Source organism: Anguilla rostrata, chromosome 1, assembly GCF_018555375.3.
Source record: "Anguilla rostrata isolate EN2019 chromosome 1, ASM1855537v3, whole genome shotgun sequence".
NCBI lineage: Eukaryota > Metazoa > Chordata > Actinopteri > Anguilliformes > Anguillidae > Anguilla > Anguilla rostrata.
This window is the reverse complement of record NC_057933.1, coordinates 11,863,776-11,890,829: the sequence shown is the minus strand read 5'-3', so window position 1 is coordinate 11,890,829 and position 27,054 is coordinate 11,863,776. Positions and strand designations below refer to the sequence as shown.

At 36.6% G+C, this 27,054-nt stretch overlaps 1 long non-coding RNA gene across 2 annotated transcripts in view; it reads right to left on the bottom strand.

Moving 5' to 3' along the window:
* The window catches only part of LOC135248046 (uncharacterized), a 49,057-nt gene extending 22,375 nt beyond the window's left edge, over positions 1-26,682 (bottom strand). For both annotated transcript variants that reach the window (XR_010328358.1, XR_010328359.1), the window contains exon 1: positions 26,320-26,682. This is a non-coding gene — a long non-coding RNA (uncharacterized LOC135248046). The remainder of the gene's footprint in view (positions 1-26,319) is intronic.
* Between the last annotated feature and the right edge of the window lie 372 nt (positions 26,683-27,054).

The following is a 27,054-nucleotide window of genomic DNA, read 5'->3' as shown; positions in this document are numbered from 1 at the left end:
TACATGTCATGCATATTGTGAGAAAGTTTGGAATGCGACCAATAACACATGCATGTGTTGATCATGTGTTGATCTATAATACAGTTTCAGAGATAGAGAGATATGCTTATGGTTTTCATTCCTTATATCCTAATATGACATTTTGACTTTGCGCCATATTCTAAGACCTTTGTAGAGTGCATATGTTTGTTTTCTTATGTCTTCTTCACCGCATCACAAAATACTGACTGCTCATTCAAAGGTTATCATGAACGTGGCTAAATAAATAAATCAACCACCAGATTAAATTACCTACTTCATGACTTTTGTTGTGATGTCATCTGTATTGTGGCGTTATATTGTATTGTTGTGATGTCCTCTGTATTTTAAACCCTGGACTACTGAATCTCCCATCTGAAAACTGATTTTACTCATGTGTACGAATCGAGAAACCCATGAACTTAAACTTTAAAATCAAGATTAGCTAACATTCACAAACATATGTTAATATATTTCCAGAAGCAAAAAGCTTTGGAAGATGAAGCCATTAAACCATTTTTGCACCTACAGTATTACCAGCAAAGCGTTGCCACTTCAAACAACAATTACATATCACTTATAGACCACATGCATTCTCATTTTCTTCTTAATGTTTTTGACAAAATTATATTTTCACTAAATAATTTTGGCCCTTCTCAGCTGATAAGTATACAGTCCTGAGAGAGCTCAAGATGGCTACAGTGCAGGCCTGGCAGAGCATCACCAGAGAAGATACTCAGTACCTGGTCATGTTTATGGGTCACAGACTTCAAGCAATCATTGTATGCAATAAGTGACTGCATAATGACCAGAGGTATTGTCCATCTTTTCTTATTTCTCATACTGGACAAATTGTATGGGACATAGTTGTCAGGAGGGGATTGGACATTCCAAGAGGTCCTGACTGAACTGTGTACCCAGCTTTCTTTGTGAGTGAACTTTTATGCCTGTGGCTGATTATTAGCATTGACCAATATTTATTTTCCTCTCTTTTACATATTCCAGCTCAATTGGAAACCATCATAATAAATAAGATAAGCTAAACATATAGCATGGTATTAGGCCTCCCTATCATTGGCATCAGGTGAAACAGGTGAAACTGCCCAGCTAGCAAAACACACGGTCCCCTCTATTATGCCAGCATCAGCACAGCTGTTGGCTCACCAGCCTTTTGAAAACTGGCACTACAGCGGACCACTATTGGACACTTGAGGCAAGACAGCTGAGATGAGAGTCAGCTGTTAAAAGAATGCTAATAGCTGGTGAATGCCCAGCCATGAGCAGACCATGGCAGTGCCAACTTGAAAAATGCTGACGGACCAACAGCTGGCACCAATACTGGTCCGATAGGTGCTTTCTCGCCAGGGAATAACCAATTCAACGCACCTCCCCCCCCCCCCCCCCTTGAAAGCCACACCTCATATGCACAAAAATGTTGATTTAATGCTGGAAAGGAATTGTCAGTACGATATACAATATCCAATTCAGTGAAATTATTACACAGGCAAATACAGTCAACGTCAACAGAACACACATGAGAAGTATCTAAACAAAATTATTATTTTACATGTCTTCCCATGTTAGTTTCCTCTTAGAGGGCAAGATACATTGATAATTTCAGAGCAACAGATGTCACCATTGAAACAAACAATGACTTACGAATTATACTCAGATTGGATGTTCTTTTGTTTTGGGAAGTTACTTTCTCTGTTCTCTCGGATGCCCCAGAATCAGTGGCTTTGCTAGACAGGGGTCAAGTCATATCTCCAGCATCCTTAGTTCCCATGTCCATGTTTTTTAATGCAAATATAAATAAACAGCATTGGCTAATGTCTATCATGGGTTTGGCTAATGTGTATGCCTGGTGTTTGGAATACTCAAGCGACATCTCAATATAATGTGAGTAGAGTTTAGTACATATGCATACACGTTTGATAAGTATTAATCAATGATGCATATTAAGACAGTGCATGTAATGGACTTGGCATACAGTGTTGGTTACATTAAACTTCACAACTATTACTCCTTATCTTTCATAGCAGTGTGCCACACTTATGCAAGTCTGCTTACAGTAAACAGGGATCTTGAGTTTCAGTCTGAATATGATTGTGACAAAATGATTCAGAATTTAATCTCTCAGTGCTCTGTTTATTAAAATTCTGGGAGTCAATAAAGAGTGGACTGGGTCTGCCATTTATCAGAGGTGTAAAATATGTCTTTCCCATTATAATTTTGTCTTCGTCTAGGGTGTCAGAATGTATAACCTGTGAATAATGGCAAGATTGTTCCAAAGACTAACACTAGACTCTTACACAAAACATCGTCTAGGGTGTCAGAATGTATAACCTGTGAATAATGACAAGATTGTACCAAAGGCTAATGCTAGAATCTATCACAAAACAAATGAGGTAAGCAGCTATTTGAACTGAACTTTGTCATGGTATAAATTGGGTTCGGTCATTATTAGAATTTCTTTCTTTTTTTTTTTTTTGATTTTTTATTTGGAACGTAATGCTGTGTAAGAAATGAGTAGAAAAGCAAGCAAACAACTGTGGGAATTTAGGAGGCTACACTTTGGACAGATTGAACTGGGGTTTATCTTATTGTCTTGACTATCAGCGAAACAGCCCATCTGCCAGTGTTCTTTCTTTCACTATTTTATGACTTGAGGAATGCTCCCACAATGTTCCCACAACAATGTGTTATAGTGATAGCAGAGGATGAAAAACTTACTGGCCTCTGCATACTAATGCTGTCAATTTGCAGCAATCAAAAATATGTTTGTTATTAATGACACGCAATGTTTCCCTTTTTGTCTAAAATTATTATAATTTAGTTAAAATACTGTTTGAGTCTCATGGCCATGTACTTTCTGACAGCTGCAGAAAATGTGAAAATGACTCACCTGATTCATTTGCAAGATTACTTATTTTCAGTAGCAGTCCACCAAAGTGTACATTTTTACTCTGGAGGAAACATATTTACTTTATGACAGATTAAATATGGTACAACTGACACTTATGTTAACAACACTGACCATCAATCTAAGCCATGCACTTAAAACCAGAAATAAAACACAACTGAAAAATATGTTCTTGGAAAATGTAACCTAATCACTCAGCTTGAATCAATCAGTTTTGAAACAGAACAGAAGACATGTTGTGAATCCATAGCTGATTAACAACATAAAAGAACATGTCAGCCGAGCTGAACAAGTATAGCAAAACCTTTGAAGGCAGTTACTCACAAAGAATTTGTAGATACAGTGGTCACTGGTTTCAGATGACGCGTTTGCCTCTGCGGCGGCAGTTCTGCCGGCCAGAAGAAAATGGATGCGGGGTTCTGACATTAGGGGGCAGCAGAGTGTAATATTTCCTCAAAAGGACAGCTTCCACCATTCTGCATTGTACTTGACGTTATGCCGCGTTGCATTTCGCTTTGATTAGCTCTGTGATTTTAAGATAACATTAGTATGTGGGAAAAATAAAGCTCTAATACCAGCTGATATTGGGCTGGTATCAGCATATAAAGCCCTATTCGCACGGGACTAGTATTACCTGGGGACCTCATGTCTGCGTTTCGTGTGGCGCATCCGCACGGGATAAGCGAAGTCTGTATTTTACTCGAATTTACTCACGCCGCATTGACTGCTTCGACCCGTTGCTGCGATACGTCAATGCCGCCATCATATTGGACCAGGCAAGACTGGCCTGAAAACAAATAAAAGTAAATGGGGGAGCTGCTGTTTTTCTGGATGAAAAGCACTATAACGTTTACATTTCTCAACCCCTTTCAATTAGTTGTTTTTATATTCAAGGGTTTATGATCTACGTGGAGTACAAAAAGGTTTTATCTCCAGTTACTTAGAATCTCGATAGTTAGACTATAATCTCTGCTAGACGCTCAAGAGAGGAGTGTGAAGGTAGATAACAAGCAAAGCTAGCCTTACAATCAAGGTTATTTGATGCTTACAATCCTACTCAAGTTAGCTAGCAATGTATTTATTACTTTCTAGCCAGCTTGCCAGGTTAAAATGAACTGTGGCAATTCCTTATGACAATGATTTTTTTTCCACCACGTAAGTAATTCAGTTCATGTAAACCTAACTTTGATACACACTCCTCTCTTGAGCGTCTAGCAGCGATTATAGCCTAACTATCGAGATTCTAAGTAACTGGAGATAAAACTTTTTTTTGTACTCCACGTAGATAATAAACCCTTGAATATGAAACAACTCATTGAAATCGGTTGAGAAATGTCAATGTTATAGTGCTTTTTTTCCAGAAAAACCGCAGCTCCCCCGTTTACTTGTATTTGTTTTCAGGCCAGTCTTGCCTGGTCCAATATGGCGGCGGTGTTGGCATACGATCCAAAGGCCAATGCAGCGTCTATGTATATATGTCTATGAATTTACTGACATTATCCCCCAGGATATGATTGAAAATGTCAAGGCTCTGCTCTGCGTAACAGTAAAATACGACCCCAAATCACCGAGATGCCGATTCGCACGGGACTAATATTATCACATGACCTCTGTGTTTGGCGAAATATTGTAGGTAATTTGCGGTGGAATTTTTACTTTACAAATTACGGACATGGCAGATTCGCACGGGATTAAGATCACAGATGACCAACGCAATTATTACAAATTACTAGAGGTCCCCAGGTAATACTAGTCCTGTGCGAATAGGGCATAAGCCATTCAAATGTATTTATGGATCTGGTAACTCTCTTTTAAAAAAGATTATTACAACAGTTTGCAACATAAACCTCGTAAGACCCTAATAGGGACGTCAAACCCGTTTTGGCGATTTTTCAGCAAACAAACAGTTTATTTTTCACAATATGCATCATTGCACACTGGAAGCAGGTTGGGAACTGGGAATCGAAAAGACACATCTCCTTTTCACCGTAATTAAAAAATAAAAATAAAAAACATTTGTAAAACTAAAATGCTTTATACCACACTGCAGACATGATGTGGTGAATCCTAGATAATGACCATGACCGATAGATGGCCTAATGTAAAACTCTTCATCTTCAAATGCAAAGTATTGGTTTGTTACAAAGAAGACACCCAAAATTTTAAATGTTCCACCATCTGAACAAATATCTAACCAATACATGTGATATCATTAGAATCTTTTGTGTGCATGTAATATTGTGAACAGAGTGCATCTTTTATTTGAACTACGGCATATTTTCTTTATTAATTTATTTTTCCCTGAAGTGAATATGCAGAGAAAACCGGGTTGCAATATGTACTGAATTTGCTCTTGGGCTAAGCGGAAAATTACGTATGGTGCAAACGCAAAAAACGAGAATATAAGGAAAAACCGAGGGAATGCAAAATTCTGTAGGAAGCAGTGCGATTCAATCAAGCTTAATTTTATTTTGATAATTGTCAGCGTTTGCAGCACGCTCCGTGGGGATGTTGTGACTTGTGTACGAGACTGACAATGAAGTCGGTAACAACAGCTGCTTTGTGCCGGGTAGCTCGTGTACCTTGCCGCTCAAGTCTTGTCAGTCACATTTCCCCTAATTAACTAACATCTGCTTTCCATTTTCACTTACACTGCACCGCCAGCTTGTCTCATCTGAATCCCTGACTCCTGACCCCCCAGAGGAAGGCGTTCACTGTCAAAAACCCACCACCACATAAAGGTGATTATTTAAAGCGCAAAAATACATCAATAAACAAATCATTCAATATATATATATATATATATATATATATATATATATATATATATATATATATAATTCTTTTTTTAAAGTCTGGTGTTAAGCAGACTCAGGGGGAACAGTCATTTGTGTGCTGTGTGAGGTTAACATTGGAGATTTATCTTCAGATCAATGGTAAAGACTTGGGAGTGTAGCACCTGCACTCTACTTAGTTAATACCATTTCCACACAGTGCTATCTCTTGCGAATACCTTTTTTGAAGGACGGAAATACCCCTTACTTTGTGCACTGTCATCTCCCTGGGTTCTGTTTATTCCCAATTTTATCTGTGAGCCATGCGTCTGTGTGTGTGTGTGTGTGTGTGTGTGTGTGTGCAACGTAAAATGGGTATACTGGAATACACATCAAAAAAGAAAAAAAGCAGCTGCTGGCAACTTTAAAGGTGCTTTCTGATTGAAATGTGGTTCATTAACCTGCCATGACTGATTCACAATATAAATGACAAATTCAGTCCAACTCCAAAAAGTGATTTACCCATAATTTTTAATAATCAAGAAACTTTCTTCCATCCTTAACATACATCAATTTAGTTCCAGAAGACATCTTGCGTTATGTCCTTATTTGATAAATAGTATAATAATAATAATAATAATAATAATAATAATAATAAATAGATTAAATGTTCATAGACAGAGACAATTGTCTCGAATCAGTTGAAATATTATCCTACTACTAAACCTGTCTCTGGACATGTCAAATTGATGACGGCCTTCTATCTCAATACTGATGAAACAACCTAATTACATAAAAATTAAATGTATTAATCAAATATCAAGGTAAATTAATTAACTTGCTGTATGTGTCAGAATTATTAATTAATGGCTATAATTTAGTATGTCAACATACAACACACATCATACACACCCTGCAATGTACAATTTAGACATGTTTAATAATACAGTGTAGAATTTCACTCATAGCCGACAGCTCTGAAAACAAAATCAAGAAGAGGAAAATTCATCCTTTTAATAAGACTGAATTAAAATGACTTACAGTAAGCAATATTTACAGCATATATCCCACAGAGAGATTCTTTGCATTTTACCGGATTTGACAAGATGGCCGCCACACTGTGCAGATGCCTCAAAGATCTCATCAGAACCTTAGAGCACATCAACTGAGTCAAGGGGGAGAAAATGTTCAGCCATTTTTAACTTCTAACGAGAATACTTACACAACCGACTTATACTTATTTAATCAATTGCTTCTGCTAGACTTTATAGGTACTGCAGTATTTACCCTTGAATCCTATACCTCATAATTTGGTTAGAATGAATGTCCTAGGTTTTGCAAACAAAGGATAAATGATTACATTTAAAAAATAATTAACAGATGGGCCAGCATTATATATATATATATATATATATATATATATATATATATATGATTTTCTACAAATGATTGCATTCACTCCCCTTTGGTGTGAAAAGTAGATTCAAGAACACTTTTAAATAATTTGTTCAATTTGTTCCACAGCCAAAGAAAAGCGGCTTGGTGGAAATTCAGATTCATTAAAACTTAATTAATATGCATCATTATGTAAATGAGGTTGCAGTTAATGAGTTCTTAAAAGAAGCCTTCCTTAATTAGTTCACTTTTAATGGCATCGTCATTTATCTTTTTTCTTTGAAGCAGAATGACGCGTGGAACTAGCCGTTCCCGAAAGTGCAAAAATTTCAATTTTTTAATTATTCTTAGTTGCTTAATTTTTATGATTAAGAATGCATTTAGAGAACTAAATAAATGAAAAAAACTTTTTTTAATTCACCTATTTCAATTAAAAATGGTCCTCTTTGTAATAATGGAGGGGTGTTTGTAAGTTAAAAGGATAGAATCTCTTTTCAAAGCAATTAAGAGCTTCTCACCATCTTCTTTTAACCGCTGCAAATCCTTGCCATTACTAACAAAGTCTTGAAATGCACATGATATCACACAGCCATTGACTCTTGTCCCTCTGCTATTTGTGTAACTTTATATTCACTGTTGAGTAAAAATTAGTAACAACAATTTTGAGGTGTTATTTGAGCTGTCAAATATGTAGGCGTTTACCCGTATACAAAGGGAAAAAAATGCTAAACAGATGTATCCACTATTTTTCTATTGCAAGCCAGAGTTAGATCTAGAAAATAATCAGCCAAACTGAAAAATCTGTACTTTAAATAACCTGTCCTTTTAATTGTGTCTGATCTGATTTGCCATTTCTTTTACAATACCCAATGTATTAACACAGCGATGCATGCAGTTAAAATGCTGGCATATACATATTGTTTTTGTCTTTGATTCAACCGTTGGCTTTAGATGGTCATTTTCCACAGGGAGTTATTCTTATTTGTGTTACCCATTATCTTAAATGTCACTTCCCAGCATATGAACTTATCAAAATACTATGGGCATAGCAATAAGGAATATGACAGACATACAATGTAATCTTTCTCATCATTTATTTTTGGATAGGTTAAGAGACTTGATAATTCCAGTTTGTCACCATTTGAAAATTTGAAGGGAGACCTATAAGTATACCCTGCAATGGACTGGCCATCTGTCCAGAGTGTATTCCTGTCTCTCGTCCAATGCATGCTGGGATCCAGCACCTCCCATGACCCTGACCAGGAATAAGCTAATGGATGGATAATAGATAATCGATGGACGGATAGATGGACTTATTAGTAAGGATAAGCACATGGGCATAACATCCAAGGGGATAGAAGACATGTTCTTCTCACCTTTTGAGGGGACGTCATTCATCCTTCTTCACTGCTTAGTGACCACTGAATAGACCTCTGAACCGGCACGTTGTTTTAAGGGACATGCGCAGTACACAGGTGGTCCAAGGCAAATGTGTTATCTGTCCAAACATACCCTAGAACTCAGGGCACAAATTTATCTAGGGCAGTTTTTTTGCCCGCAATTCAGTCATCCCTCAGCTAGAGGTCAATAGAAACTTCTTGGCAGTTTATTTGTCAAATAAAATTGGCCTTCCCCAGTAATCCACATCACTAACGTAATTAAGCACAGACAATGATTGACAGCAGTGTTCATGCTGCTTTCAGTGCATAGAATGGCAGACATGCAGCAGACATTTTTATTTTGTCGAGCAGTATTTTTTTAATTTCTTTTATTTTCATCTTTCTAAGCAATGGGAGGTGGTCTACATATAGAAAATGCAATTATATTACAAGCACACAACCTTTTAAAAAACACCAATCATAGCAACAAAAAAATGTTTGCTGTGGTGTAGGTTTAACAATGAAAGACTAAAACAGATTAAATGCAAGATGTAATCTGCATTATTAACTTTTATTTTGGTTGGATATTGTGGTCTTTCTTGGTGCTTAAGTGAAACTTGTCCAAAAGTAGGCAAATGCAATTACGTTGTTGTTCAACCTTAAAGTTTAATAGGCACTGTTTGATGCTGTCCGTGACCCATTTTCAGGATCAAGGTACACAGTGGTGGCAAGACTAACTTTTAAATCAGGTACAACTGATTTGCATTGCGTAACAAATAAACAGTGCAAAACATTATTGTTTATGCCATCTGTAGACTTGTCTGCGTCCACAGACATGCCATACACTGATTTGACCACCTCCGCAATTTCTTACCCAAATTATTTTAATGTTTGATGTTTGCACTCAAAATGCACCCCTCAGATCTCAGATGATGTCTGCTTGCTGCTCAATTTCCTTCCATTCACTGAGGATTTCCCCCCAGTTTTTAGGACAGATGATCTGGTTATTGTCTTCTTGTAGACTGATGTGGTCTGTAAACATGCATTCTATTGTAGCTTTTTATGTATGCTTATTGCTAACTGTGCAAAATAAATGTATTCTGTCAGTGGGCAGTCTACCAGTAGGGATCTGTTGCACCCAATCACTCAAAGACTTTTCGGGGGGGGGGGGGGGTTGTTCTTTTACAGAAGGAAAAAATGTCCTTTCTTTGTGCATTTTTTCACTCTAAGTTCATATCTTTTCATTTGTTTTTTATTGTTTGTTGTTTTAGATTTGCAGCTTCTAGGCCATAGTCCAAATCCAAGCAGAAGTTTTTAATCCTCATAAGTTTATTGAAAGGTCTGTGTGTGAAAGTCAAGATAACCATGATCCAAAATTAAAATATGGCATAGTCTGAACCTAATCATACTCATGAATAAATGAATTTATTTTATAGCCCAGCTGGTCACTCACCTACAGCCACAGGTGAACCAGTTTATGGTATTTGAAAGCAATAAACCAACAAGTGGATGCAAAAAAAAAAAAAACACAAAGTGCAGGGTTTTAATAACTTTTTCACATCGACTCCTTTGCAGTTTATTTGCTTGTGAGACCTCATGTCCTTTGTGCTAACAATATTTGGTTGAAAAAGAGCTTCTGTCATATGTGAATGAACTGGCTTTGTGGGTATACATTATATGTGATATGTTATATTTTGCATTAGTTCTATAGTGGATAGGACTGATTCTAACTAATAAAAAAATACATAACTAGAATTGCTGTATTGCTGCTTTTACCATTGGTGCTAAAGAAAACAAACAAAAAAAAACAAAAAAGATACACCTGTGATACACCACTTCCAAAACTAAACTGCAAGTATCCACAATACAGCCATTACATTAGAAATATTATGCATGAATTTGAATTTCCATTCCATTTTAACCTGGTTAAGAGGTGCCTCATTACTGGGGAAGAGGTGAGTTGCATCAGCAGGAGATACACAGTGTTTCATGCTGTATGCAGCTTACCTGCACTCTAATTGATAACCGCTGGCATTTGATCAGAAGACCTTCAAATAGAAAATAAATCTTTGTGCTTTCTATAAGAAGACCATCTGTTGTTGCGGAGACAAACATTCATTAAATTCATTTTCCTACCTCCGGAATAAGATTTTAATTGTGCATCTTGCGCTTTTTTCACCAGAATAATTGTGAATTAGTTTTTTCCTTTTTTTCTTACTCTACACTTTCTCTGGTAAGGAGGAAACATTTCCTTTTTCTTTTAAAACAGCCATGCCTCACCAGGAAGCATTAATACAAGGAAGAAGAACCTCTTTGTGCCTGGTAGCTCGAGCGCAAGTGAAAAAAAAGTCCGAAGTTGAGCAGGCCATGATGATAAAAGTAAATTTATCTTGCAAAAGTAGCAAATATTAAAATTTGCTCAAATGTTTTTCTTTTTTTTCTTTTGCAAATCTGCAAATTGCCCAGCATGGTAATTTCATATTTTGGTTAAGGTAACTACACTCCAAGCAAAAAGCAAACCCATGACTTTTTCAACTGTATGCCACAACTTTCTGTCTGAAGACATGATTGACATTAAACACCCTGGTCTCATTATTAACTTCTATCATTCTTCTAGTGATGATTTTCACAGTCTGAAAAACAACTCTCTCACACAATAAAATCTGCAACACAAACTGTATTTTCCTAGCTCCATTTTATTTTTTTAATTTTTAAAATTAATTTAGATTCAGTATGGTTTTCCACTTCTTTAACCTTTCCTGATGAATTTCCTTAGTTACTAGCATTTATAAATCTTTCAGTAGATGCTGCCAATGCCTCTGAATCACATCTACATCTTAATAGCTTAGCTGTATATTTCTGCTTTTCATAAAAATAAAGATATTCACAGGTAAACATTTTGTTGTTAAACAACAAATCCTAGTATATCCAGTCTTATCGCCTGTGTTTGAGGAAGCAAATTTGAGCCAAGACCAACTATGACTGATAAAAAGTGAAATCATTCATTCACTTTGGAAGTTTAAATATAAAAACTGGTTCTAGCCTATGTGCCTTGGTGTAAACTGCACACAGACATTGAGGCGAGGACACGATGTGTGAGAGAGCTCCTGCAGTGTTTTCAATTCATTAAGGGCCAGCGAGAGTTTTCAGTGCTACAAATAACCTCTTTTATGTTTAATTCTTCCACTGGATGTAATGAAAACTACAGTCATTGAAACCAATTGAAACCAATAAAATGCTGAGGCTATTAATTCTTATAGATTCTAAGCTCCAAACTAATTATTAACTCCATACTGTGTGTGATTTCAACGTAATCCAGGGCCAGGGTGTGATCGTGAGCACTTAGCATATATCATACATATATAAACTTACTGCTGGATTCAACCAAATCCAACAAGTCATCTTTAGGGGAAATGCCATTCAATCTGTAGATTAATCTCATGGTAAAATACACTAAAGTGTTCCTTGGATTCAATAAAAGCAAGAAAAATCAATGTGTGAGCATTGCTGTGAATTTAAATAGCACTTTTTTCAAGATTGGTATGCAATTTTGATTCAGTTCTGGGACAGATCCAACAAATAAATAATTCCTGACATCACCATGCATACATCAAAAAATCTTTACAAAGAACTTATAATCATAGTTAGGGTACAACCTATACTGTATCTGGATTATGTAGTATGTACAGTTGTTCAATTTAAATTGACTACATATCTATGACTGCTCTGGTTGAATGCATAACAAAACATAATTACGTAAGCTGCAACTCGGTCTCTATTTCTTGTAAAGAATGGCTAAATGTTAGCTGCACAACACATATTTTATAGAGCTCTGATCCAAACAGCTCCTCAAGCTCAAAGAGGTGGCATCTCAACAACCTCTTTGCTGTAGCTGTTCACAGATCCAGCTTCCATTGCTGTAGCTGTCCATGAGATTACATGAGAAATTCACATTATTGTGTTACAGCACCAGTGCCTTATAGTGATTATATGTTTGATTGAATTGAATTGGTCCTTATAATGCTTTGGTTGTACTGATTTAATATATGCCTCTGTCTTTACAGTTATAGCTTACCACCCTTTTGAAATGTTGTTCTGTAAAATATGACAACTTGGTCACATACATCTATCAAATGTCTGGGAAATATCCCAAGGCCTATCATAACCAGTCATAAAGATTTGAATTTAATTGATATTTCCAGGAGAGTTGCTTAGCCATCAGGCTGTCAGCAACTTTTTAGTTTTAATCTACAGGGACACTACATGCTGTTCAAAACATCCATCCACCATTTCAATTAAATGTTCTCTCAGCCTCTTTGTTTCTGCTTGGAACCAACATATATACTTCATTCTAAAATGCTCCTCACTACAGAGCACAACAATTTCGAATAAAATCATAATTGTTATGTATTGAAGCACAGGGTCAAAAGGGTATAACATATTTTTAGCACATGAAAGCATTTGGGTATTATTTTTATTTTTTTGTTTGTTTTCCACAATGAATGATGTACTTACCTTTCTAAGAATAGAGAAAGTTATTTAAAATACTATTATCCATGGAGTATAAAAGATAGCAAGCAGGCTAACAATCAGTGACAATGCATATGGTGGATTCAGTATGTGAACTTCTCGTTCATTAGCAACAACCGAATAATCACAGATAATGATAAAATTATGAATTTCAAAGTTTATACATATGGTTTCTTAATTTCTTCATCACACAATTGTTTGTTTAATTTCTGTTGTATTTCCATGCTAGCAATGTTTTAATTGTGTCATGTTCACCAAGTTAAGTCAGCAAACTTGGTATTAGTGATGAAGGAACTCGCTTGCCCGCTTACCACAAATACAGTCAAACCTGTATAAGCAAAAAAATGCAGGGAAGATCTACTTTTTTTCTGGTTCAAATTATATGATTCTAAAATTGGAGCTGATACAATTTATATGCACAAAAACCAGAAGTCAGCATATAAAAACAGTGTTGCTATTGACCATTCAGCTCCTGATGTTGAATAATCAAATCCGATCTTGAACTGGCATTTAAAAGCTGCCTTCAGGGCCAAACAAATCACAACACTTCAAAATGGTAAATCAAAATGTGTCCCAGGTTAATATTCATGGGAAATATTGTTGTGGGGAAGAATAAACTGCGACCTTGTCACATAAGGGCCGGTAAAAACCAAGAAGGCCCAGAGAGACTGGCCAGCCGTGGTTAAATCATGTAAAGATGTAATTAAGATAGCGTGTTATCACAAGCTATGCCAGATCAATCCAACATGTCAGAGGGCTAAAACCTTTGAAGTTAATCTGAGTCTGCATGGGGAAACCAAAACAAGAGATGGCTGTATCTATAAAGCAAAATTCTCTGACTGTAATATCCTACATAAATATGACCCGGTATAAATATGATTTTAGGTTACCCATGCCATTGTGGGAAAAGATTTGTCTTGATTCATAATGAAAGCTGCACACAATACAATTAATAAGATTGATTTTCTTATGCCACTACTATTAACATATGCTGTTACACTTGATTTAATAATATTATTTTGGTAAAGTCAGTAAAATCCACATAGTGGATGCACAGAATTCGACCATCAATGGTCAAGGGGCAGAAATGACTAAATCAAGGATTTCACCTATAACACTTAAGTCACATTGCTTTCTGATGGTGAGTGGTTGTGCTGAATGATTTAAACAGCAAACCAATTCAGGAAATTGAATTGATGTTTAGCATTAAAATAGAAATTTAATGAGATGGGTTTTCACAGCAGTCAATTTGCTCCAATTCTTTAGTAATTCAGTTTCAGATTCAATTTTGTTTGGTGTTTGTAAGAAAATGTGTCAATATTTTTCACTAAATTTTAAATATTTCCTTTCATTAAGAATATGACTCCTCCCATCATAGCTGGTAACCTTAAATTATAGCTACCAAGGTCTGAAATGCAACCATTTAAATCTAAGTGAAGTCTATGCTGGGTATCAACAGATTTTTTTTTTTTTGCTCATAACATTAAATCATTAAGCAGTCGAATTTTAGCCACTGGAAATCTTTGCATTTTATCTCCTCTTGTGATACATGGAGAGACTGTGGGCAAGTGCTATTGACACTCATGACATTCCCTGCGTAATTCATCCACCCACAAAATATTTCAATCTGTCAGTTCCTTGAAAGAGATCCAGCACAGATATAAATAAGATCTACTCTCGTCTTTACAAGCTTTTGTAGCCAACTTTTTTTTTCTTTTTCTCAGCCTTATGCAAGTACTGAGCTAGGTTTATTTCTTATTTTTGAATTACCCATATCTTACATTTTACATTCACTACAGTGCTCATCAGATTCCAGACAACAGTTTTGGCTTACATAGTCTATGTGCCAAAAAGGACAAGGCTGGTCATCTCTTTTCTTATTTCCCATCACCTTTAAGAAATTCAATTTCAAATGTTGCAAAAAATATAGGCCGAGCCTGTAATTATGTTTCTCTGGTAAAGTGGGGTGCACAACCACACCACATCAATTCTACTGGTTGTATACAGCAATTTAATAATGGCTTACTCAGACTGTTTTGCTGTATACCAAAAGCACAGAGATGACGTGACATCTGTGAAGTGAACCCATGATTTGCCATTTAACCCATTTCTAAATGAAATTGAGTGTCTAACAATGAGTCTCGGTCTCAGCTAGATTGTTCTTTAAGCCAATGTGACAAGGTGCCTCAGAGAGACACTGCGTCTAAGCAGGCCCTCAGCGGAAGGATGGCACCTTGTCTTTGCCTGCATGAACCAGACAGGCCTCTGAGCGTGGACAGCCAATTAGTCTGAAATATGTTCAAATCGTGCGGACCATTCATTGATGTGAACTGAAGTGAAGTCGAATGTTAAAGCCGCCATTGCATTCCCTGTTTAGTGATGCCATCTGCATACATTTTGGGGGTCTGTAATAGAAGCTATGGGGTTTAACGTGCATTTTGCTCCCCAGTTTTAATTGTAGGGGAATTGAAGGTTGGGTTGTCTGACTGATAGTCGAATATGTATTCGACTGGCAGGGTGGGATGTGTGTTTAATCTCAAGCCTTGTTTACAGCATCAAATGCTGAATATAAATCATACTGAAGTCACTAAAGGATTACTTTATTTGTTCTTCATTTCAAAACAAAGGAGAATGTGTGAGGATGACAAATGGTCATAAGCAGAATAAACATTAACATGTACTTTATGATGATATATAGACATATTAATGAAGAGCAGGAGGGAGGAATAAGGAGTATGTAACTACCCATTACCAGAGCATATTCATTTTCACAATGCTTGGAATACCTGCCACGGATGGATACATTTCAATAGATTTCCTTTATAGCATTGCATGTTTTACACTTCAAAAATGCAGAATGACAAACCTGCTCTGTTAGTATTCAAGTGTCCTGAGTGCAGTGTCTCTGGGAGGGAATGGTGCAGCAGTACCCAGTGGAAACCTGGCTCAACGCTACCCTACTCCAGGAAGGATAAAGCCATCTGCTTAATCCAAGTCCCAGTCAGCTTTTAATACAGCCAAGGTCAAGACTCGGACCTCTGAGTATGGTGTCCAGCCTGTGTCTCTCTGCTCATGAGAAGAACCTGCAGTAACTGAATCACTAGGAGTGCATTCCTATATTTTTAAACCTATATCCAGGTTTCCCATCTATTGATACATGCCAACAGCAAGAGTCACCAACAATACAGTTAAATTAATGTCAATTTTAGCTTAAAAAAAGTTGCATCAACATGCTGAATTCACAGAATGTTTTAGCTTGCTGGCCTCTCATACTTTAACGTAGAATATTGTTCATCACAATTATCTTGATGTGAAAAAATAGACTCCAGTAACAAGATCACATGATAACTCTTAATTAACCATTGTATTTTTTCCTATATTATATTTATCATTGTGAATTAGGTTAATTAAATATCTAGACTTACACACAAACATCTGTGCTAATTACTCAGTGTTATTTTTCAAAAAATAAACTCTAAAAAACTAGCAGTAATTCATCGTCAAATTGGTTGCCTATAGCTGAAGTTCCCAAGGTTTTGGAAGGGGAGAACATGCAAGTCTTTCTTTTTTCCATTACATGACTTTTTTCATTAATTAAATATATACATGGGTGACATATTAAAGCACAAACCAGCATAAAGTGTCTTAGTAAGGCCTTGGGTCACTACGAGCCAGTAGAACAGCCCTGTGGATGCGGGCATTGTCATCTTGAAAGAGACTACTCCCATCAGGAGAGAAAAGTTTCATCATACGATAAAGGTAATCACTCGGAATAACTTTGTATTGATTTGCAGTAACCCTCACCTCTAAGGGGTCAAGTGGACCCAAACCATGCCATGAAAATGCCCCCCACAGCATAACAGAGCATTCAGGCCTGTTCCGTTCTCCTGATGTACGCCAGACTGTTCAACAGACTGTTTTGGTTGACACAGCCTGCTTACATCCTGCATTGACATTTCCACTCACCTGAGGAATAATTGCTCTTCTGTTTTTTCTTACATATGAAATGTGTGCTTTCAACCACAATTTCTGACCTTATTTACTGATGTCTTTCCCATGGATCTAAATGCAGATGTCACTTTAGTCGCTTTTCCTATTGAAACACTAGCCAGTTGACCAGTCTTTCTGACTGAAGATCATGCCATCCGTACCTCAGTAATTCACCAATAATTAAGTCACGTAGATCTTTTCCGCTTGCCACCTTGATCTGCAGGTCAACTACGCGAGTATGGAGTTCTGGATTTTAGAACCATTCAGGAAATGCAGATGATTAAGTCATTTGTCAATATCCTGTGCCTTGTGGTTAGCCTCTTCTGTGAGTCCATGTGAAAGGACACATAGGGCACTCAGTGCAATGCTGCATATGCTGAGACAAGCCTGCTATGGTCAAATATCCATTTTTTGTTGCCATTTCTATGTGGTGATATTTGACAGACTTCTGAAAGGGACTTGTCTACCACACCCCTGTGGCACAGAGAAACGTTGACATATTGGCTGACTGTCAATGGTAAGAAACAGTAAGTTACAAGGACTTTAGTGAACAGAGCTCCAGTCCTGAAGTGGGAGGAGGGAACTACGTATCTTCTCCACAGGACTAAGTTTACATAGCGAGAATTGTCAGATTGTGGGTGTCTCTATGAGCCGATTCCTCCAAGATGAAGAAGTAACAAAGCTGTGGATGAAAGTTACCTATCTAAGCACAAGAATGTTCAATGCGAGCAGGTTTGCTCACTTTACAGTCAGGCAGTCGTATTTTACAGATGTGCCAGAAATACAGAGTCTCTGTGAGATACTTCTTATTGAATGAAATAAGAGTGAACAGTCTGGCAGTGTACTTTGGGTGAAAGGTCTTATTTCAGTTAGTGACTGAAACATTTAATGGCTACTATTGTACGTGTTGACAAAGAAATGAACAATGAAACACAAACTCAATGAAAAATTCCTGAGACTTTCTGAGATGTCTGAAAACGTTCATAATTTCCATTTTCAATTTTCCAAACTTTATATGCTGAGTGTGCATGCTTTTCAGACTAGATCCCAAGATTAGGAGCGCACAAGTTAGAAACAAATATCGCCATTTATATCACCAATATGCAGGATAGAAAATGAGCAAGGTGTTAAATTGTGATTTGTGATTTGAATGTGCTGCTCTATTTTCTTCCCCCACGCCCTCTTGCATGACATACTGGGCTATTAATGGTGCATTTATTTTATGCCTGATATTACTAATATGGAACCGTTGTGACAGAGACTGAAATACCTAACAGACCTCCCCGTACTGACAAAATGGATGAGCCGAGGCTTACAGATGTCTCAGAGATGATGTCATCACTTGAAAACGCAAGGGTTAGAAGATGAAGCAAACTCTGCTCAGCCAAGATGAGTTGCCATCAGCAGCAGCCAACTCCACTGAGCTGTTCTCAGTACAGTACCAAGTGCTGAAATTTGATTGGCAAGATAAAGAGGCGTGCAGAAAGTGGTCTTTTTTCTTCCATTCCTGTACGGCATCTTTCAGACAGCAGTACCATCTCTCTCCAGGGCTGCACACAGGAAAGCAAAGGGAGAAAATATCACTTCAAACTTAAACTGTGCGCTCTTTTTTTGTGTTATGGTTCTGTATTTGATATTTGTGTGTTATGGCTTGAAAAACCTGTAGCAATTCACAGGCATAGCCCCTACAAACACTGTAAGTCTCTTTCAGAATTACCTATCAAATGTGCAAAGTGTTTTGTTGTTGTTTTAGATGTGTTTGTCAAGTTCAGTGAGATGTGTTGTTTGAGCGCAAGGTATTTCGGGTCCTGAAATCAACCAACTATACAAAGTCAATTGAGAGTTTGTTTTGAGTTTGACATGAGAGCAATCTATTACCCTGTACATAGTAATTTCTGGATTTCACAGTGGCAAGTATTACAGATGCCAGTCATTATACAACAATAAGCACTAATCTTTCTCCCAAAATTGAATTAGATTTATTTGATTGATTTAACCAGTCTAAATTGGCAGTGAGAAAGGTATTTCTCACTGAGCATTTAATCATTTCCAATCTTCTTCATTGTGGAAAAAGTGTACATACATCTTTTATATACTTTGATCTGAATTAAATGTTAACGATGCATGCATAGAGCTCATCTACGGACCTTAATACATGTATGAATGCAGAAAGTGAATGAGCTGATATGCAGCCTCAGACAAATCTTGAATATGTGCATCGTGTGCATGCGCGCGCGTGCGTGTGTGTGTACGTGTGTGTGACTGTGAGTGTGTGTGTGCTGGGGGAGTTGTGTGAATGTGGTTATTATTAGAATGCGTGTGAACACAGAACATCAGTACAGTATGTACCGAATAAGTGATTGATATAAAATGTAACTATTTTTGTTTTGGTTACACCTGCATTAACCTCAAGCTACCGTATTGATGTGCACTGGATGTAGACCCTCATTTCTATTGATGTATGATTTATTATTAACAAGTTTGGGTATAAAAAGAATTCCTGTATGACCATATATGCATATGGTAGATTGACATGACAGTGCTTACAACACTTTTATTAATTTGTCTAATTTACCTGAACAGTTCTGTTGCCGTTTTGTTCTATTCATACCTCAAGGTATTTATTTTTCTATACCATTTGTATAAAAGACATAAACTTTATTATGATAAATGTGTCAATATAATTACATAAATAAATGCATATATTATATGTCATTTGTGGGGTTTTTTTCTATAAATTAAAATGTGTGATAAATAGAATCAAGCATTAAATGAGAAGCAACGAGGACATCGAAAAAAGCATCTTCATTTGAAAAGTGAATATTAAAAACTAAACATCAAAAATAATGCTTCGTACCCTACTAATATGAATATTTCCTGTCAATATAGTTCATTCATATGTTTAATAATCATATAAATACAAATACAACATTATATAAAATAGAAACCAAGTAAGGGCCATCCTTAGCACTTACATTTACTGTTTTGATGTTGTTCATTGGAAAATATATATTTGAAGCAAACACAGATCAAGTTTCCCCCAGAAAAGCTTGATCTGAGAATTTATCTTACAATAATTTTGTAATCATAAACTCTACTATTATGACTACTACTATTACTACTACTACTTCTATAATAATAATAATAATAATAATAATAATAATAATAATTTTATTAAATCACTTTATACATGCCATTTATTTTAAGTAAAAACCATACCCCATAAATTATTTAGAACAACTGGGATTACAGAATGTGATCAAATCAAGGAAAATAAAGAGAACTCTCTGCTGGTGGCAGGGCTTTGCACAAAGCATCAAATCTTAGTTTGATGCTAAATAAAGCAAGATCTCTCCGATCTTCATATGCAGGCATAATTGGTAACGTACATGTTCAGTGCACTGTTATTCAAATCCTTCCTTTGTTGCCCTTGTTTACGGAATGTTAATTGGAACACTGTTTCCTCAAAGTGGACTCCCAGTTTCCCTTTGCACAGAGATGGAATACTTCTGGATTGTTTTGACTCTTTCTACTTTTCCCCACTGCTTATTTATGAATTAAAAATATGCAGTGTGCAACACTTTGTGTGTTTGCATACTCCCCTTCTGTATAAACATACATATATACATGTCATATACATTCCAGTATGTTTTACTGAAATAAGTGGTATATATTGCAAAAACCACTACATATGTTTGATCACAATGCTGAAATTGTTTGTCATCTTGATTTTGGATATATATTATAATAAATGGATTTAGTACACATTGGATTGCAATTTTTCTGACCATTTAAACATAAACACTAATTAGATAAATTGTATTGTTCTTACACCTATACTCTGCAATTTTAATAGAAACACACACACGCACACACACACACATCTGCAAGGAATTTTCATTTAAAAAATGTAATCTGAATGTGCAGAACTATGTTGGAAGCTATTGAGAAGTATTTTGAGAGCACACACACACTCACATACAATAAATGATACAAACTACATATTTCTCTTTTTACTTTTGCCTCTGTATTGTATTACTTACTTCTTGAAGGAGATAATACTTTATGTTGCATTAGGCACTTAAGATTTATGAAATAAATCTATGAATGTTTATTAATTTATTTGAAAAAAACATAAGCAGATACTGAAATTGATTAATACATATAAATGGTCTGAATTAATGTAGCAAACATTCTACAATTTTGAAAGATCCAAATTAATTGTCTTGTGAATATATTTGTTTTGTTTCGTGTTTTATCTATTAATTTAATTCACTGTGTTGCCCAGATTTTTTAATGCAACATAACAGCATGTATTCCATAGAGAAGATATATTTTTAGCAGTCTCACCCACAATCAATCACCACAACAAAGCACAACACTTGCAAGCTTTAGTCATTCCAAAAAGTTATTTTCTTGAACCTCTTCCCCAATATCAGTTAAAATATTTGTGAAGTCATTTTACGATTTTTGCTATTAGAAAAAGAAAGGGAATCCACTGGACATCAGTGAGAGCTTGTCTATCTTAAACCGTGTTTCTGTATCTCAGTTTTTCTGTTAATCTTAGGCCAGTTTTGCCTTCAAAATTCTATAATACACTTGTTACACCTAGTATAGCTATAATTGTGCAAAAAATAACATGCCGTTATAGTAAGTAATAAAGTAAAATTAAATAAATAAAAGAAGACTGACACCTGAATTAGTTTTGCTTCTGCTTTGTTTCTTTCTGAATAATACACATGAAAATACTGCATGTTTGTGGATGAACACATCATGATATTTATATGTCCATGGGTCCTGTGTCTTGCAAAAATTTGAATTTTTAAAATGCTTTTGCTCTTAACCATTGTTTTTAAAGTGCTTTATATATGATTTTTTTTTTTTTTTAAATGAGGGTGCAGTTACAATGCCAGTTTGTCTTTGTAACTGGAATTCTTTTGACTTTCTTTCACTATCAGCTTCATTTGAGGTCTGCATGTACCATGTGTGCGCAGGGAATATGCGTAAGCTGAGATAGGCATCTGGTTTCTGTAGAAGGTAGGGTACATGATACCAACGTAGATGGAGGGAAGCAAAGGGCTTTGATCTTGGATGAGGCTGGTAAACAGGCCGATGCGGTGTACCTAGCTCTCACACCTTGCTTCGTGTATGTAGGGCAGCGTGGGGAGGTTCGGGGGGGATGGGGGCGGGATATGGAAGCTTCCTGGCATCCGGCGCGCTGAAACCCCCCATAGGCCTCGACGCTGGCGCAGGTGGGCATGGGCGCTACACCCGCGGAGAGAGAGAGAGAGCGAGCCGGTGGGCGGGCGCACGGGCGCCGCGGGGCAGGCCGGGCAGGAAGCGGGAAACAAGCCACAGGGCAGCGCACGTGGGCGCGGAGCGGAGCGGAGCGGCACGGAGCGGCTCGGCACACGCTCGCTCGCTACGCGCAGGCGGCGGGCGCGGGAGAAAGGCACTTTAGCGGTCCCAACAGGCAGCTCTGAGCGTGCTGTCCCAATTAAGCAGTCCCCATAAACAATGGGGAAGCATGGCTGCACCGGGGGGACCTCTCCCGCTCTTCCTCCCCTCCGTGAGAGATCCCCCTATAACGCCGTCTGATTATCAGACGCGCTAACGTGCCACAGCCCTTTTGATAGCGTTAGGTGTCACTTATGAAAGGGCCGCTCCCTGCTGAATATGCGAACATCTTTGAAAGGATGGCAAACTTTGGTTTGTGCATACAGCAGTGATTTTTCTTCTCTCCTTTTATTCATTTCAATTACAGTTGCTCCTCTGCAGGCTGTAGTTCTTTTATATATCACTCTGTATGTATCCGAGGAGAAAGAGAGAGAGAGAGAGAAACAAAAAAAAAACAGGCCTGCATGTTGCAAATATTGCGGTTGTAGGTGAAGTATTTTCTCAGAAAAATAAAGCAGAGGACGTACTTTGTCCCATTGTTTGGAGGAGTTACTGCAGATAGTTATTTTGTGTTAACCTGTCTGTCTATTTCACTATGAGAAGTCATGCCTTGCACTTTGCTTCGCTGTGAATGACCTGAGCCATTAAAACTAATCTAACAAAGGTTATTTCAAATCCACACGTTTAAATATGGATTTGTACATATCTTCCCAATGCATTTCTGTCTTTCAGGGACATCTAACAGGGACATCAGTGTTTTGGAACATATGTCTGCCGCTTGGCATAGATAAATTCATTAACTAACTTTGTCTGTCATTCTGAAGAATTGTTTTCCTACTTTTCATTAAAATATGCTATTGCTGAGCCACCCTCCCTTGTTTACTACCTGTCTTGTTCTATCTCGAACCACAGACTCATCTCCTGTCATTACAATTTTTCATGTTTTCAGGTGTTTTTGTAAGGCACTACAAGAACCTCCCTTCTTCCTTATGCTGCAGACCATATTGTATGCTGGAAACATTTATAATGAGCCACCGTAGTTTAAGTCAACACATGGCAAATTAGTCATTGTATAACTGCAAGGAACATCACATTTTCAGAGGTAAATCATGTATCATTCTAGACATGGAGGACATCTTTCCATGCGAAAAGAGTCTGTTATAATTCACAAAGAAATATTAACATAGTTGTGCTGATGTCATACGAATGCATGCTGTGGTTGGCTGATTCATAAAGGAACAATGCAAATCACAAATTTGCTCAAAGATATGGTAATACCAAAACAATCCCTCAATAATAGGTTCTGAGGTAATAGGTATTTATTTGAGATTTTACACCAAAAGAAATGATTGGGCCATGCTCTGATTAGCTTGGACATATCGTGTCAGTATGGACAAACATACAGGGAAAAATTAACTTTGAATTCATATAAAAATACGACTGACAGTTAATCAAATTTTCATTCAGTGTTTTTTCCCCGTTTTCTCATTAAGCAGCAGCTTTTGATCTGTCTGTATATCAGGTCCACTAAGAGGTCTTCTTTTGTGGAAAAAAATGCTGCCTGGTTTCTCTTTTTTACTTTAATGGAGGGATTGCATAATATGATTTTAAAAAGATAAAAGAGAGTGTGTATGAGAAGTTTAAGTCGTTCTAATTGCTTAAAACGGCATATTAATTTCCTCCCTTCCAGCAGAGAAATTAAATTGGCTCCACACCTAATCGTTCAACTGAGGCCTAAAAACTGAATAATATACATTTTTTAGAGTAAGGATTTAATAAGATGAGAAAACTCTTTAGATGCTTATTTGTTTTTGTAAAAAGCTTTTTTTATGTCCCCCATTTGTCTTTCTATATGTGAATACCATTATCTGTTGATTGAATCAATCACCACAATAAAACCCCTCTCAGCATTCAACATTCCAAAATAGTGTTTCCCCTAATCTTACATCAGAATCCCAAAATTGTGTTTCTATGATCTTACGAAAGTTTTCCAAAGAGTGATTTCTGACCTTCCAAAATTCCAAAAAGTGTATTTACTGGATTTACAACAGTATTCCAAAAAGTGTTTCTTGACCTTACAAATCCATCAGCACTCCTGCACTTTATATATGGTTAATATTTAAATATTTAATACTCCTATTCCCACTGTCCATATCCCCCATCTGTACAGGCTGGTACTTATTTGCTGTTAATATTTAACACTTTGTTTAATATTATGTGTATTTTTATTATGTGTGATATTTCTTTGATATATTTTCGATATTTTCGATATTTTGCTTTTGCTTCTACGTAGTTGCTGCCTGCCATGTCACAAGAATTTCTTTGCTCAGAATGACCTGTGTTATACTGTGCACTTGACAAATAAAAACACTTTGACTTTGACTTTGACTTTACAACAGCATTCCAAAAGTTGTGTTTCCCTGACATTTTTGTTCCCAGTGTCAGTGGTATTATTTGCAAGGAAAGGGTGGAATTGGACATCAATGGACATCAATGAGTGCTGTCTATTGTAGAGACAATGTTTCTACCGCTCATTTCAAACCTCTCTGGAGGTGTTTTCCAGCTGTTATTCAATTCATCTTAGCCCAGTTCCGCCCTCACAGTGTAATGTTCAACACCTGCTTGTACCATTAATGAAGTGTGTGGGAGACCATGCGCAGTGGCCAGTGCCATAAATCACAGACCAAGGGCTGCATGAAAAGTCTGATAAAAGAAGGAATCACTATGTGTTTATTGTCCTTTTGTTATCCACTCCTAGCAACAGGTTAGTCCTGCACCTCTGTCAAAGAGCTGTGCCTATAGCAGAGTCCCTAAAACTTTGCAATGATTCAGTATGTTAAATTGTGATACTGAGAAAAAATATTTGCACATTTAATTATAATGCGAAATTATGAAGATACCAATTTAAAACTGTGAGGAACTGTAAAAATCTCTTAGAATTCTGGCCAGATTTTGTAGCATTGTTATGGATTCCATACAGAAATACATCCATATATATTTTTATTATTTTTATATGCTTTTATATTTTATACTACACTTACAATAGCAATATGTAAGTGAGATATATTTATTTCCTTAATCAAAGCAATCTATTTATTGGCTTTCAAATAATTTTCAGCATCATGTCTTTTTAAGTCTTTTTTTGATAGTAGGCATTAAGATTAGTACTTGTGCTGTAGCATGTTGAGATCCTTGCAGACAAACATTTGCATTCTTTCAGCAGCATTCTCTACTCCTAGATATTGTAAACAAATGAGACCAATGACCTATAAAATGAGGCTTAGATGCTTACAAATTCCACCTATAGTGTTTCACTCTACCTCGTCCAAACTGACAGGCATTCTTAATTTGATTGGCATATTCTATTTCTTATCATGCAACTGGGTCTTCACAGTTATTTGTTTTCAGATTACCCAATAAGAGGAGGACATGGCATGCTTTTACAGTGATGTCATTGATGCAGATTGAATACACAAAATGTGGTTTACCATGCTAAAAAGGCAAATACTACAGGGGTGAGCGGAAAACAATTTGCAGTCGGAATTTCAATTTTATCCTCCCCTTCCCCTGTCAGCTAATTTGGCTGATCTAAGTCATACACTTTGGGCAGCACAATGTATCAGGCCTAGACAACTCACAGTCCCTCAGGTTAATATAGCGTCGTAACCTCAGGTCTAAAACAGGCTCCCATCAACAGACCGGCTTCTTGTTACAGCATGGGATACAACTGGGATCATTCTGAACATTCTTTATTTTATTTTATTTTATTTTATTTTATTTTATTTTTTTCTTAACGCCATAGCATATTAAAACAACTTTAACATGTAAAATATTTTTCTAAGACAGATCATCTGAAGTAAAGATTCAACTACAAACACAAGCGCATAACAGAAAATCCAAACTTTGTACTTACTAGGCTAAGGGTGTTTTCCATCAGGTGATTGCATATCCCTGCTCTTGTCATTTGCAATAGAAGTGTTCTTAAAAACTTCCTGTTGGGTTTAATGTTCCCTCAGTGGAGCTTAAAGAGAATGCCGAAGTAGAGCTTTATGGCTGTTTGATCTAACCTTAGACGGTAGACGCTTTCCCCCGCTGCTACCCCCCTCAGTGTATATTGGTGTCTGTCACTGATTGGAATTATTGCCTATTTTTGAAATGGATCCTTAAAAAAAAAAAACAGCACAATCGTATCAACAACATTAACAGGGCTGTTTCACTCCCTCTGCATTTTAATGAACTTTTGGTTGCCTTAATTTCTGAAATGAAATTCTGCCCTCCACTGGTACAATGAAACATGCAGAGAGGAAAACACTCTTTTATTTTCCCTTATGAGAGAGAGTGGGATCAGCATACTGTACAACCACTTCATGAGAATCAGTTTACATACAGATATAATAAAATTATTATTTGAAATATAACAATAAATATAATGGATTGAAATTAAAGGATGCACAAGCATTATGTGGGCATTTTAAACATTTTATACATTTTATTATTTAAAATCCAATGAACCTACGTTAACTTATTTGCAATGCAGCATACATTACTAGTCTAGGAATATATGACAGCATTTTTTTTTAATGAGTGCACTTAAAATTAAAATAAAACTTTCTTATCTTTCATTTTCATTATGGATGATGAATTGCAA